The following is a 9,872-nucleotide window of genomic DNA, read 5'->3' as shown; positions in this document are numbered from 1 at the left end:
GGTGGAAGACAAACAAGTGAAGATGGAATATGTTAGCTCAAAGGAACAGATTGATGACATCTTCACAAAAGCACTACCTAAAGATGCTTTTGAGTATCTTAGAGGTAAGTTAGGAGTGACTCCCCTAGCCAAGGCTACTTAAGAATAAGCAAGACTACCCTGCATCAAATAAGCTGATCATTGAAGATTTTACACATTGATGCAGAGGATGTTTACTTTAGGATTCATGCCTGAAGTAATCAAAGTGCAGAAGTTACAAATCAGTCACAAGCAAGGTGATAGGGGGAGAAATTGAATGAACTTGAAAATACTACACTTGCATGTTTAGGTGTTGAGAACATATGTCTTTCACATTGTTGTTAAAGAGGGAGAAGTAGTGAGAAAATGATCAACAACATTTGATCAAAAGTATGAGGAAGAAATGTCAAGGAAATGCAGAAACTGATCAAATGAAGATAGAGGGAGAAGTAGACATAAATGATCAATAGGTGATAGGAGAAGATGAAGAAGCTGATTAGAATAGAAAATAGTAGAAGATGATCACTACATATAGAGGGAGAAAATAAATGAAGAGGATACAACAACTAAGAGGGAGAAGCAGAAATGAACCAATCAGAATAGTAGATGGAGATGTGAAAACTAATGGTAATACAATTATTTTTGGCATTTGACTTACTATTCTAACCTAGTTAGCATTTGGTTGAATAGTTTAGTGTGATGGTTGATTAGTTTGGTTTGCCATTAATGCCAAAGAGGGAGATTATTGGAAATCTAATTGAAAAGATCATTGTGAGAAGAAGATTGAAGATCAAAGAGGGAGATTGTTGTTAACATAATGTTTTCAATCATTGTTTTGTCATTGATTTCAAACCTACTATTTATAGGAATGACATTTTCTTATAAGATTCGAGCACTATCACTTAGTTGATTGATGAAGAGGATTTGATCAACAAGATGTAACAAGAGCGCCTAAGGGAAAGGTTGAGTTATGATGTTGTAATGAAGTGCAAGGATCAGTTAAGATAATGGTTAAATGATATATTGATACCATACTCAAAAATACAGAGGTTAGTCACACTTAGAAACATTAGTAGTATAAGTTGTAACAAGGTTGATTGCAAAGCTTAAACTAAGTTCATTAGTGGGTGCCAAGCAAGCTAGTTGAAGCTGAAAAAATTCTCAGTTGGAGTAGAGCAAAAGTGTCCTGTCTCCTTTTCAAATAATTAAAAATAATAATCTTTGCTAAGGCAGGCAGGCTTAAAAAGGTGAAGTTTCGGAAAAAAGGGATAATCTTTGGAAACCAATGGACTAATAAATGAAAATTATTATTAAAATATGTTTTATTAACCCCTCTTGAATGTGAGTTAGGGTTATGCCCTCTTTTAAGAGATTTGGAGGCATTTTGGGCTTATTCCAAAACTGGATTTTCGCTTATTGCTTTGTTGTTCTTCAGAGGCTACCAAACCTATGGAGAAGGAGACCCAAGGATGGGAGTTTGTAGGTTTATAGGAAGGATAAGGATGGGAGTTTGAAGCCATTCCATGTGCAAGCTCATGCAGAGTTTTCCCTTGTGCTGAATAGTGCAAATTTGTGGATTTTCGGGTGTGTTTTTTGTAAGAATTTGGTGTTTTCGGTTGAGTATTTCATATCAGTTTGGGTTGCTGCTATATTTCAGACTTTTAGATGTTAAAATAGAGCTGAATATATGTATTGTCTCATGGTTAAACTTCTGTGATAGCTTATTAGTGTTTTGTGTTATTTTCGAGAGCCCAATGAGCATTGTTTTTGCCCTCCATTTGGGAGTTGTTGTGTAAATGTTATAGAGATCTGAAGATGTCATTTTGTAGGCTTTTATGCTACTAAATTTTTTGTAAAAATGTCCACTTTTAGATCTATTAATAATATGTGAAGCTGTGAAGTTTTTGGCACTAATTTGGGCATACCCGATTTGGGGTTTATTGAGAAATTGGTGGATCTTTGAAATATTGGTTGTTTGAATTTAAAAATCTGATTAGAGGCCTGAAATATCATATAAAATCAGAGGAACAAACATTTTAGTGGTATTAGAGCTATGATCTTGCCAGCCTAAGGGTTTGTAAAAGTTTGCATGCAACCAAGTGAAAGAGAAAATATATATTTGCAGCAAAAAAAGAATAAAGAAATTTTGATCAAACCTCTAGTTAAAAGTAAAATTACAAAATTCAAGGAAGCAAAAATTATGGCTGATCAAGATGAGATGGCAAATAAATTTTTCCAAGACATCCAAAATACTCAGAAACAAACAGTGAATAGTTTGGCAGAAACTAGAGAGGCTCTGTGGATATTCACAAAAAAAATTGCAAGGAGTTGCATCTATTGATGAGAAAGGGAGCACTTCAGAGGAGCCAAGAAATCTGAAACCCACACCCTCTAAATCAACAAAAACTATTTTCCTATCTACAGATGAGCCACCAATACCAAATCCAGCCCTTAATCCTGTGGAAGAGGTTATAGGTAACTTGATTGCATTAAGAGCTACTTACAATGGCTTAGATGATGACTTTTGCAGTTCAGTTCCTTTTAGAGAATATGTGGATATGATAAACACTTTGATGCCCAAGAAAGAGTACAGGAGGGAGCATGACATAAGTGGAAGAGAGCTCAAAAATAAAATAAGCACGTTTACATCACCTACTTTTGATGGAACAAATAAAATTTCAGCTAGAGCATGGCTACAAAAATTACAAACCTTCTTCACACTTAACCCCATGAAGGAGAATGATGTTGTTTAATTTAAAAGTCTACACTTGGAAGATGCAGCCTATGATTGGTGGTATCATGGAATGAGTACTCAAGGTCATGATTAGGTAACTACATTGGATGAGTTCAGTCAAAGAGTGATAGATAGATTTGACCTGAAGGATGATGAAGAGTATTTTAAAGAATTGTCAAAGTTGAAGCAAACCAAATTAGTTAATGAGTATATAGAAGAGTTTCAAAAAGTGGCTGTTATGGTACTTGATATGAGTGAAAAGAAGATTTTTTATCTTTTTCTTGATGGTTTGGAAGATTCTATTAAGGGTTTGGTTGAGGCTTTCTCACCCTCAACCTTACAAGAAGCTATCAAAAGAAGCTTGCAACTTGAAACTTGCGTGCCTTTGAAACCAGTCACTAATCAAAACCCCCAAATCTTGGGCAACATAAGGGGAATTTTTAGAAAAAGACTTTTCCAACACTACCACCAAAAGATCTGATAAATGTGGCAAAAAAGAAGGTAGATGAAGAGACTAGGAGTTAATTACGAAGGAAAAAGCTTTGTTTCACTTGTAGAGAACCATGGGTTCCAGGACAAAGATGTTTGGGGAAAGCTCAAGTACACTATATTGAAGTTGCTTCAGAATCTAATTCAGATGAGCATGAGGAATTTCATGACACTAAGGAGGATGAAGAAGAAGAGAAAGAAAAAGAAATCAGCAAGGATGGCACTTTAGTAGCATTAGCAGGAGTCCCAAGATACCATCCCTTTCGAATTTGATGGGTACTAGCAGGGAAAAGGTTGATAGTTCTTCTTGTTAGTGGGGCAACTCACAATTTTATTGATGAGGGATTTGTCATGAAAAGAGGGCTTAAAGCAGAAGATTTTGAGGGATTCAATGTTACTGTAGCTAATGGATTCACTATGCCTTGCACACGGGTGGTGAAACAACTCAAGATGACCTTAGGAGATTACGAGTTATGTGATGACTTATATGTGGTTGGCATTGGGGAGACAGATCTTGTATTGGGTGTTCAATGGTTGCACTATTTTGGAGGCTATTACATGAACCATAAAACTATGAAGTTTAAATTTCATTCCAATGGGAAAGAAGTCTTATTGAGAGGCCTATCGAATGTAGCACCTAAGGCAGTCTTTACAAAGAGGATGGAGAGGACTTTTTGAAGAGGACAAGGAGCATGGGCAATTGGAGTCATAATCCATCCAACAAGCTCTCCAAAGAATCAAGTTAATTTTCATTTTGAAATTCAAAATATTCTTGATAAGCATAGTATAGTTTTCAATGACTTGCCTCCAAGATTACCACTAGATAAAGGTTTTGAGCATGTTATAGAGTTAGAATAGGGTGCCAAACCAGTTATAACAACCCCATACTACCATCCAAGAGGTTATAAGGAAGAAATTGAAAAAAACTATTAAAGAACTCCTGGACATGGGATTCATAAGGCCTAGCTCTAGTCCATTTGCATCATCTGTGGTACTCATCAAGAAAAAAGATGGTACAATGAGAATGTGTATAGACTATAGGGCTCTAAATAGGAAGACCATAAAAAATAGGTATCCCATACCATGCATAGATGAACTCATTGATGAGTTACATGGTGTTGTATACTTCTCAAAAAATTGACTTAAGATCAGGGTACCATCAAATTCAAATGATGAGTGAAGATGTAGAAAATACTACTTTCAGATGTCACTATGGGCACTTTGAATTTCTTGTTATGCCATTTGGCCTCACTAATGCACCTGCAACATTCCAATCTTGTATGAATAAGGTATTCAACCAGCATCTTTGAAATTTTGTTTTGGTATTTTTTGATGATATATTGATTTATAGTAAAACATGGGAAGAGCATCTAAAACACATAGACACTATTTTGGGAATCTTGGAGCAGCAATCCTTCTATGCTAAGCTATCTAAATGTGAGTTTGGTTTGATATAGATCTTATATTTGAGACATATTATAAGTTCTAAAGGAGTACAGGTTGATCAACAAAAAATTTAGGCAATTTTGGATTGGCCTCCACCCACTAATCTTACGCAGTTGAGAGGTTTCTTCAGGTTGTATAGCTACTATAGGAGATTTTCCAAGGGATTTTCTTAGCTTGCTGCCCCCTTGACTAATTTGACAAATAAAGGAGCTTTTGTTTGGACAGAAGAGGCACACAAAACATTTGATAAGCTTAAGGAGGTAATGAGTTCATGCCTTGTGTTTGCAATTCCAGATTTCTCTTTACCTTTTGTTGTTGAATGTGATGCTTCTAGAGAAGGTATAGGGGCTTTCCTAACTCAAAGGGGACATCCAATAGCATTTGAAAGTAGAAAATTAAATCAATTAGAGAAAAGTTACTCCATCTATGATAAGGAAATGTTGGCAATTATGCATGCACTTCATAAGTTTAGACAATATTTGGTATGTGGGAGATTCATTGTAAAGACAAACCATAATAGCCTCAGGTTTTTCTTGAACCAAAGGGATTTGAATGATCATCAACAAAAATGGGTAAGAAAATTGCAAACTTATGATTTTGATATTGAATACATGAAAGGAAAGAATAATGTGGTTGTTGATGCTCTCTCAAGAAAGCCCACTTTGTGTTGCTTAACATCTATCTCTGCTGATTGGAAAGTCTCAATAATTTTAGAGTATGTTAGAGATTCCTTTGCCACCAAGATTTTGGATAATTTAGTGGATGATAACAAGTACAACGTTGTTGATGAATTGATTTATTACAAGAACAAGATCTTCTTAGTGCCAGGATCAAAAACTAAGGAGAGGATATTGAGGGCCTTTCATGACACACCTTTGGCTGGTCATCAGGGATACTTCAAGACATACAGGAAAATTCAAGAGCAGTTTTCATGGAAGGGTATGAAGGAGGATGTCCTTAAACACATTAAGGAATGTATGGTATGCCAACAAATCAAGAGTGAGAAAAATTTTCCTACAGGGTTGTTGCAGCCACTTACTATTCCTGAACAAAAATGGGAAAGTATTTCCATGGACTTCATCACTGGGTTGCCCAAGTTTCAAGGTAAGGATTGCATATATGTGGTGGTAGATAGACTAACTAAGTATGCACATTTCTTTCCTATCACATCTGATTTCAAGGCATCACAAGTGGCCGAATTGTTCTTCAAGGAAATTTTTAGATTACATGGCTGTCCTAGAAACATTGTCAGTGAGCAGAACACTAGATTTTTCAGCTCTTTTTGGAAGGATCTCTTTCATTTGGTAAGAATTTAACTCACTCTTCGTACTAGCTATCACCCTCAAATAGATGGACAAACAGAGATAGTTAATAAATGGATAGGGGGATATTTGAGGAACTATGTTTCAAATCAACAACATGCTTGGGTGAAATGGTTGCACCTAGGGGAGTAGAGTTACAATACATCTCATCACATGTCTATTGGTATGCCTCCTTTTCTAGCTCTTTATGGTTATGATTCCCTTTCCTTTGTTGATCTAGTACTTTCATATAGCAGAGTACCTGCAGCAAGTGATTTCATGAAGCAAAGGCAAGACATAATAAGGTCCCTCAAGGATAATCTACAACATGCATGGAACCAACAGAAGTTGTATGCTGATAGGAAAAGCATTGAAAGATCTTTTGAGGTGGGAGATTTGGTATTTGTTAGGTTGCATCCATATAAGCAAAGCACCTTGAAGAGGAGTGGGGCAAAGAAACTCAAGCCAAGGTTCTATGGGCCTTATAAGATCACCAAGAAGGTAGGAGAGGTAGCTTATGAATTGGAGCTCCCACCAAACAGCAAAATACATAATATTTTCCATGTATCTTTCCTAAAGAAGGTTCTAGGCTAGAAAACCATAGTATCTACAGAATTACCACCTCTTGATGATGAAGGGAAATTAGTTTTGATACCAAAAGAGATTTTGGATACAAGAGAGAAAAGATTGAGAAATAGGAGCATCATAGAGCATTTGGTCAAATGGAAAGGATTACCACTAGAGGATGCAACATGGGAAGGAGCACATATTCTTGAGAATTCCAACCTTTATTGCTTGAGGATAAGAAATATTTGGGAGGGGAGGACTTGTCATGTCCCCTTTTCAAATAATTAAAAATAATAATCTTTGTTAAGGCAGACAAGCTCAAAAAGGTGAAGTTTTGGCAAAAGGGGCTAATATTTGGAAACAAATGGACTAATAAATGAAAATTATTATTAAAATATGTTTTATTAACCCCTCTTGGATGTGAGTTAGGGTTATGCCCTCTTTTAAGGAATTTGGAGGCATTTTGGGCTTATTCCAGAACTGGATTTTCGCTTATTGCTTTGTTGTTCTTCAGAGGCTACCAAACTTGTGGAGAAGGAGACCCAAGGACAAGAATTTTTAGGTTTCTAGGAAAGCTAAGGATGGGATTTTGAAGCCATTCCATTTGCAAGCTCATGCAGAGTTTTCCCTTGTGTTGAACAGTGCAAATTTGTGGGTTTTCAGGTGTATTTTTTGTAAGAGTTTGGTGTTTCCGGTTGAGTATTTCATATCAATTTGGGTTGCTGCTATATTTTATACTTTTAGATGTTAAAATAGAGCTGAATATATGTATTGGGTCATGGTTAAACTTCTGTGATAGATTATTAGTGTTTTGTGGTGTTTTCGAGCTATTTTGTGTTATATTCAGGAGCCTGATGAGCATTGTTTTTGCCTTCCATTTGGGAGTTGTTGTGTAAATGTTATACAGATCTGGAGATGTCATTTTGTAGGCTATTATGCTGGTGAAATTTCTATAAAAATATCCACTTTCAGATCTATTAATAATATGTGAAGCTGTGAAGTTTTTGGCACTAATTCGGGCTTGTCATGTCCTCTTTTCAAATAATTAAAAATAATAATCTTTGCTAAAGCAGGCGGGCCCAAAAAGGTGAAGTTTCAAAAAAAGGGGTTAATCTTTGAAAACCAATGGACTAATAAATGAAAATTATTATTAAAATATATTTTATTAACCCCTCTTGGACGTGAGTTAGGGTTATGCCCTCTTTTAAGGGATTTGGAGGCATTTTGGGCTCATTCCAGAACTTGATTTTTGCTCATTGCTTTGTTGTTCTTTAGAGGCTGTCAAACCTATGGAGAAGGAGACCCAAAAATGAGAATTTTTAGGTTTTTAGGAATTCTAAGGATAGGATTTTAAAGCCATTCCATGTGCAAGCTCATGCAAAGTTTTCCCTTGTGCTGAATAGTGCAAATTTGTGGATTTTTCGGGTGTGTTTTTGTAAGAGTTTGGTATTTCTGGTTGAGTATTTGATATCAATTCAAGTTGTTGCTGTATTTTAAAAATTTATATGTTAAAATAGAGCTGAATATATGAATTTGGTCATGATTATACTTTTGTGATAGATTATTAGTATTTTTGTGGTGTTTTTGAGCTATTTTGTGTTAATTTTGAGAGACCGATGAACATTGTTTTTGTCCTCCATTTGGGAGCTGTTGTATAAATGCTATACAGATCTGAAATTTTTATTTTTAAGGTTATTATGATGGTGAAATTTTTGTAAAAATATGCACTTTCAAATTTATTAATCATATGTGAAGCTGTGAAGTTTTTGGCACTATTCCGGGCATACCCGATTTTGGTTTAATTGAGAAATTGGTGGATAAAATCCGATTAGAGGTTCTAGATATCATATAAAATTAGAAAGGGGACATTGCAGTGGTATCAGAGCTATGATCTTGCCAACCTGTTTGCATGCAACTAAGTGAAAGAGAGAAGAGATATTTGCAGCAAGAAAAGAATAAAGAAATTTTGATCGAACCTCCAGTTAAAAGTAAAAGTACAAAATCCAAGGAAGGAAAAAGTATGGCTGATCAAGATGAGATGGAAAAAAAATTCTTCCAAGACATCTAGAATACTTAGAAGCGAACAGTGGATAGTTTGGTAGAAACTAGAGAGGCTTTGTGAATATTGACAGAAAAACTGCAGGGAGTTAAGTCTCTTAATGAGAAAGGGAGCACTTCAGAGGAGCCAAGAAATCTAAAACCCACACCCTATAAATCAGCAAAAACTATTTTCCTACCTATAGATGAGCCACCAGTACCAAATCCAACCATTAATCCCCTAGAAGAGGTTACAAGTAACTTGATTGCATTAAGGGTTACTTACAATGGCTTAGATGGTGACTTTCGTAGTTCGGTTCCTTTTAGAGAATATGTGGATATGATGAACACTTTGATGCCCAAGAAAGAGTATAGGAGGGAGCATGAAATAAGTGGAAGAGATCTCAAAAATAAAATAAGCAATTTTATAGCACCTACTTTTGATGGAACAAATAAAATTTCATCTAGAGCATGGCTACAAAAATTATAGACCTTCTTCACACTTAACCCCATGAAAGAGAGTGATAGATAGATTTGACCTCAAGGATAATGAAGAGTATTTTAAAGAATTGTCAAAGTTGAAGAAAACCAAATCAGTTAATGAGTATATATAAGAGTTTCAAAAAGTGGCTATTATGGTACCTGATATGAGTGAAAAAAGGATTGTTTATCTTTTTCTTGATGGTTTGGAAGATTCTGTTAAGGGTTTGGTTAAGGCTTTCTCACCCTCAACCTTACAGGAAGCTATAGAAAGAAGCTTTCAAATTGAAACTTGCGTGCCTATGAGACCAGTCACTAATCAAAAACTCCCAAATCTTTGTCAACATAAGGGGAATTTTTAGAAAAAGACTTTTCCAACACTACCACCAAAAGCTGTGATAAATGTGGCAAAAAAGAAGGTAGATGAAGAGACTAGGAGTGAGTTACGAATGAAAAAGCTTTGTTTCACTTGTAGAGAACCATGGGTTCTAAGACACAGATGTTTGGGGAAAGGTCAAGTGCACTATATCGAAGTTACTTCAAAATCTAATTCAGATGAGCATGAGGAATTTCATGACACTAAGGAGGAGGAAGAAGAAGAGAAAGAAAAATAAATCAGCAAGGATGGAACTTTAGCAACATTATCAAGAGTCTCAAGATACCATCCCTTTTGAATTCGAGGGGTACTAGCAAGGCAAAGGTTGGCAGTTCTTCTTGATAGTGGGGCAACTCACAATTTTATTGATGAGGGATTTTTCATGAAAAGAGGGCTTAAAGCAGAAGATTTTGAGGGATTCAAT

Source organism: Cupressus sempervirens, chromosome 2, assembly GCF_028749045.1.
Source record: "Cupressus sempervirens isolate cs-2001-9-10 chromosome 2, ASM2874904v1, whole genome shotgun sequence".
NCBI classification, from domain to species: domain Eukaryota; kingdom Viridiplantae; phylum Streptophyta; class Pinopsida; order Cupressales; family Cupressaceae; genus Cupressus; species Cupressus sempervirens.
Note: the sequence above shows the minus strand (reverse complement) of the source record.